Here is a 6,770-nt window from a genome sequence, read left to right as displayed (position 1 = left end):
TGCTAGATTACACCGTTCTTAGACCACTTTTGTCTGACTTAATGCTGGGATTTGGCCGTCACTCTTATAGTGCACCCTCGACACTAGAGTGTTGAGCGCATTTTTGCGTCAAAGGAACGTAAACTATGAACACCTGGATATAGATTGAAATTGGTGTACTTTGCTGTTCATGTTAGAGGACTTGTTATCCAATATATGCAAATACGTTTCATGTTTCAAAGGTTGGGCACGCCCACCCATAGTTGAGCTGGTGCTAGTTGATATAGCTTAAAATTTCAGTACTTAGATTATCATTTTAGAAGCTTCTTTAATCTATATAGACTAGAACGCTTGATATTTCAAACTGTTGCTTAAGTCGTCAGTCAATATTTTAAAACCTTTTGACTAATATTTATATTGCGGTTTCTTTGTAAGAAGTAGCTGAGAAGTTCAAATTGAATAACGGTTTTAATTATATGAAATCCTTTTTCTTTGTAAGTCACAATTTAGCAACATTTTATGTCGCTCAAGTTGTCGTTCTTGTTAGTGAGGTGGTCACGTGATCAGGTTGAAGCAATAGAATGTACAGAACATTCGACAGTCAGTACAAGACAGCCCAGCGCACGAGATTGACTGTGCCCACTTGCACTCTTTGCCTTTTACTCTCTCTCTTGCGCGTTAGTCATTATTATGAAAATCTATTTGTGTTTAAACCAAATCATATACAAAGGACGTTCAAGCGAACTTTCCCCCAATCCTTTGAAGTAACTCAAAAGAACTTTTGCTTTTATGACTCTAATTCACAACTGTTTAAAGTAATAGTTTCTTTGCTACGTCATTTGTCTGCAATCCAGTAACGAAACCGTAAGTATTTGTGTGTGTTTATATATTTATACTCTATAGCAGGTAGAACGATGAACTCAAAAATAAAACTGAAACAATATATCGTGAAGCAAGGGTTTCATAAAATGATGTATTGTTTGTTGGAATGTCTGTTCTTTGTCGCATCATCAACTAGAGGAAATTGTAAGGTTTGGCACTGTGCTCGAAGACGCAAACTACAATTAAAAACTGTTAGCTTTTCACTGTGTTCTAATATACAGCCAAAAGTAAAAAATACATAGTCTATTTGGAAAGCTCATTCTCTCTCAAAATAAGAAAGTCTAGACTGAGAATGGGAAACACGTGTGTCTGACATAAGAATAACCCCTTTGCCATACACACGTTTAATACCTAAACCATAGAAATTACAAAATGTTTAAACTATAAAAAAAAAACATTGTCAGTTTTAAAATACATAGTAGACTAAAAATAAATTGAAACATTATCATATAAAAATGTTATAAGCTATTTGGTTTTGCATACGTTTATTCAATGTATGTGTTCTTAAATAATACAGGTCATAGTTAAATATTTTTTTTATAGGAGACTTTATAAGGCGGTCAGTTTTTAGTCTTAAAATTATTCGTTGCATTTTGATTAATTTTTTTTTTTCTGAAGATACTCTTTCAATAAATATACCATATTTTTAATCAATTGTTTCTTATCTATTTTTTTGCACAAACTATTTTAGTTTCATAGTTTGTTTCTTTGAGGTTAAACACAAAGCTACACAATGGGCTATCTGTGCTTAGCCCACCACGGGTATCGAAACCCGGTTTCTAACGTTGTAAGTCCGCAGGCATACCGCTGTAACACTGGGGGGCCGTATTAATAGATCTACAACAAAGTGATTAATTGACTTTGTATATTTTAAGAGGTAAGCTGAACGCTGAATGTCTTTGTTTAATAAACCTTCATCTGCCTGTACTGACGATCATATTTATTACGTTTTTTCAAGTAAACTTGATGTTGATTGTCATCTCACTATCTGTTTAATTACGTAAATGTCATTTTTGCAAGTTTCACCAAGCAAGTCAAACGTGAGTATCATGTCTTTCCCTTTTAAACTAAAATATTCTATCTAAGTGGGTGAGGTGTGGCCTCGTAGATAGTTCGTTGAGCAATTTATTTCAGGGATTAGGGTTTAAACATCATTATTTCAGGGATTAGGGTTTAAACATCATGCTGCTGAATATACTCCACACACTGAGATTTGACGCGTTATAAAAGTGACAGTTTATTCCTGTCTTGGTATTAAGTTCAAAGATCCGGGCCAGGCTAGGTTCCTTCCCCTCGTCAATAAAGAGCCGGGCCAGGCTAGGTTCCTTCTTCTCGTCAATAGCTCCAAATTATGGATCTAAATCCTTGCTCACGTGCATAAAAGTTCTATCTGGGCTGAAAATTTTAATTGTCATTTGAAATAATTTGTGTCATTTTTTAAACTTCACCAGATAAGATATACTTAGAAAATCATGACATTTCCTTGTTCATATTAAACACTATATATATATATATATCTGTAATTGTGATTTTAGCAAGTTTCTCCATACAGACTAACGACAAAATATGATGTCACGCCTATTTTAACTAAGACACTTCATTCGCTTAATGCCAATTTTTTGATAAGTTTTGCCACATGAACCAAACGTAGAATGTGATTTCATTCCCTTGTTCAACTAAAACACCCCAACTGTTGAATTTCAGTTTTTGTTTAGTTTCGCCATTTGAATTAAACGTAGAATATGATTTCATTCCCTTGTTCAACTAAAGCACTCTATCTGTTGAATGTCAGTTTTCTAAGTTTTGCCACATGAACCAAATGTAGAATGTGATTTCATCTCTTTATTCAACTGAAACACTCCAACTGTTCAATGTCAGGCTAGTAACTAACTTTATAAGGTAAGGTAAGCGGAGGATATCATAACATTGAGTTGTTCAACTAAAACATTTTAACAATTTTATATTTTACTATGTGTAGAATGTATCATTACTCCATTGTTGAATACACTTTGTCTGTGTAATATAATTTTACTTAGTTCCCCAGGTAAACTAAAAGCAGAACATTATATTATTTCACTGTTCGAACAGAGCTTTCAAATATGCGTGTATTTAACTTTCTTAAACTTTACTTTGGAAGCTAACGTGTAATACTATGTTATTTCTGTGACGGATTGACATACTATGTTATTATTGCTCTTCTAAAATTAATTTTGTTAGTTAACAAATTTATAAGACATTTTTACATTTGTCACTTACGAGTAAATATTATTCTCTTTCAGATATTCTGCGTATTATGTTTAATTGTTGTTATTTTTTTCAATACGAATAATGGTAATGTTTACAAAACTCTAGATTTTATATTAATATTTCTTTGATCCTTTTCGTATCTCCTATGATACTAAAGTGCACTTTTTGTTTCAAGAAAATAGTTTTGTAATACGTACGTTTACTGGGTTTGAATCTTATGAATATTTTATAGTTTGTTATTAATGCTGATCAATTCTTTTAAAACACATTATTTCCAAAGTTATAGTGGTGTTGTTTAGCTAATAATTCAGAATGATTTGATACTGGAGGTTTTGAGTAATAGTTGAAAGTAAAAACGGTAATATAATATTTATTCATTATATGACTGGCTACATCTAAAACTTTCTAGAAGAACATTCTGGAATCATTAGGTCTCTACAATGGTCTAACTTCCATATAGTTATTGAATTATATTCCAAGTCTACGTATATAATACCCCAAAACGTTTCACAATACTTAGAAAAATAGAAAAAAAAAAAACTTTGTAATTCCACTAAAATCTACCTTCATGTACTGGGGTCATGTTTCCAGCTTACACCATAATGTTTTTATCAGTTAGACGTTTCTCTGAGAATTGTGTAACAAAAATAAAGCTGAATGGTTTTTATAAAAAAACAAGATGAAAACAGAGAAATAAACCAACTAAATAATGGCTAAAAACTGCCCAACAGTATTTAAACCTTAGATTTTAATTACGTTGGCAATTGCATAATGATAACATAATAGATTTAGAGAGCATAATTTGTCTGTGAGATCTGTAAATATTACGTTTGTCTGTAATTTATTGAGATAAATTATCACCACTGTTGCTTTGTTGTTGTTGTTTTTTATATATTTAGAATTTTCACGAAAAGCTATACAAAAGCTATTTGTGGATAGCAGTCCCTAATTTTGAAATTACTAGAGGTAAGACAGCTAGCCAACACCACCCACCGCTATCTTTTGGGATACTCTTGTCTGACAGAATTTTTTTTTTTTTATTCGTTGCACGTGTTTAATTTTAAATGGAAGTTAACTTTTCTCAACTGAGGTGTTTAGGGATATTAGTATCCCCTTCGCTCCGCTCGTGAAGATTACTTTTAACTAAGGTGAGCATTTCATAACTGTACTAAGATATTAGTCTTGGTTTATTTTTTTCTTTGAGAGCTGGTGAAAGTAGAGATGACGAAGTGAAGGCAGGGATGGCGTGGTGAAGGCTGGCATCCCGGATTTCGACAACTATCGACAAACATTGACGGCTCAAAATTAGGGTCACAGGTTGGCGTGGATCGATAAATCCAGTGTTGTGGAATTTGTTGCGGGGGGTAACGGGAGTACCCCGAGAAAACCCACTTTCACAGGACATGCGCCGAATAATCTACCTGTCCTGTGCCCAAGATGTAAGGCAAAAACATGAGATTAGTTATATAAACTTAAACGAAGCTCATGGTATGTGCGTATTCTGTGTTTGGCTGCGGTACATACTGCACAGGGATATTGTTTTGTGTGGTGCACATATGTGAAGGGCAGAGGTTAATGTATTTCTTGTTTCTGCTTTTTGAAAATAATTTTAGCCAATGTATTTAGCCTGTCTTTAAGTAGCGGTAATTTGCTTACTTTGTGTAAATAGCTAACAGGGGGGGGGGGTGTACTTTGGAAGCCTTAGGGCTAATCTTAATACTCTGTTCTCCTGATATTGTGGTTTCTTAACTGTGTTGTTTGACATATTTATAACGACATATTATAATGGATCAACTATACACTTTGTAGATCTTTAAGATATAGTGTTAGTTTTACATCCTATATTTATACCAACAATAAGTCTGAGGTGTCTAATACGTTTTTTCTTCTTTTTTTTTACACACAACAGTAAGATTGGACGTCAGTTTTATAATACATCACAAAGAGAAGAGCCATGAGCCCTGTAATTCAAAGTCCAGGCACATTAGTTACTGGACATGCCCAGCTCTTGTTTCGTCATAATTTTAAAAATCTCCCATTTATGTTTATTTTAACTTCTATAAAATGAACTACTGAAACTTTATCATCTAATAATCTTACTTAATATCAGAGTTTAAAACTCACGTAGTTTTTTTTCCTATTTGAATAGTTTTTTTTGATTTATTCCTTATCAAGTGTTTTGCCTATTTTATGACGCGTGTGTTTTGAGTTAGAAACAGTATAAAGTTACAAGTCATCAGTTATCTTGCCACGGAACTATACTGTGCCGCTGCTCAATACTAAGTTTTAAATTATAGAGAGATAATCCGACTATTACAGGAGATAAACGACTTTCAGTGTAAGTCTGGAACGACAAAAATATAAAAGCGAAGCCCACCGTTTTTTTTACTAAGTCTTTATATACACTGTTGAAGGAGATAAACTTTATTCACATTTCGCAATATCCAAGGATTTATTTAACACTTGTGCTGTATCCTTTAACATTTCACTACAAAGTTGTGGAAGATGTAGTACAACAGTCTGAAAGTTTGAATTGCCTTAGGGATTAGTATTGAAGTACACGTACATATTAATGTATTAGAAATGGTACTGCTAAGAATGTCGCACTAGTTCCACATCTATCTGTCTTTCCCAAAATCGATTTGGGGACCAGCTATACATTTTAGCGAAATTGACTGAGACTGCAAATTGGGGGTAGTCTTCTAAATTTCTTTCTGAAGAAGATTCTAACCAGCGAAGCGAAACCGTTATGATCATATTGCAATATGATGATGGATCTTAGATAATAGATTTCTAGTTCACGCTTCCGTTCAGTCTGACCTTTTTTTCCCTACAGTATTGCTTTTAAGTTTAGTTGAGATTTAGAAAGATTTATTTTATGGTTATATTTTATCCCCAACTATGCCTACATACATCGCACATACAGTTTTACTGATATTCATGTCACTGTCAAATAAAATAGATACTTTAACCAATGTAAAAAAAAAAGTTACTGCAGCGCCACCAAACTCAAGTAACTAAAGAATTGTTTGATGCTTTTTTTTCTTAAAAATTATACATACTTAGAATACAGAACGATAGAAATACAAACGTTTATTTTGTAAGCTTGTACTACGACTCAGAAAAATGAAGTGAGTGTTATTTATTAACTTTACATGACAATATTTGGAAAAGAAAATATCATCACTGTTTTCTGTAATTTTTTGCTCAAAATTTTGTTTGCCACATTACCCTTAATTTTAAGGACTTAGTTTGTTTGTTTGTTTAATTTTGCGCAAAGCTACACGAGGGCTATCTGCGCTGGCCGTCCCTAATTTAGCAGTGTAAGACTAGAGGGAAGGCAGCTAGTCATCACCACCCACCGCCAACTCTTAGGTTACTCTTTTATCAATGAATAGTGGGATTGACCGTCACATTATAACACCCCCTACGGCTGAAAGGGCGAGCACGTTTGGTGTGACGGGGATTTGAACCCGCGACCCTCAGATTGCGATTCGAGCGCCTTAACCACCTGGTCATGCCAGGCCAAGGACTTTGAATTTTATAGAATTAACAATACGTGTTTAATCCTCTAGGTATTGAATGATATAGCATGGCTGTTTTTTATTGTTTTTTTATTTGAAAAATTCTAAAGTATTAAAAATCTGATATTTATATAAAGA

At 33.4% G+C, this 6,770-nt stretch overlaps 1 protein-coding gene across 1 annotated transcript in view; it reads left to right on the top strand.

Annotated features, from left to right (window-relative positions):
- Positions 1–607: 607 nt before the first annotated feature.
- LOC111086604 overlaps positions 608–6,770 on the top strand; it is a 15,635-nt gene continuing 9,472 nt past the window's right edge. Inside the window, exon 1 of the mRNA XM_022390115.1 lies at positions 608–843. The gene's annotated coding sequence lies outside the window, so the exon portion shown is untranslated. The remainder of the gene's footprint in view (positions 844–6,770) is intronic.

The sequence above is a fragment of the Limulus polyphemus genome, unplaced genomic scaffold (genome assembly GCF_000517525.1).
Source record: "Limulus polyphemus unplaced genomic scaffold, Limulus_polyphemus-2.1.2 Scaffold1247, whole genome shotgun sequence".
NCBI lineage: Eukaryota > Metazoa > Arthropoda > Merostomata > Xiphosura > Limulidae > Limulus > Limulus polyphemus.
The sequence above is the reverse complement of the archived record's forward strand: the minus strand, read 5'-3'. Positions and strand labels throughout refer to the sequence as shown.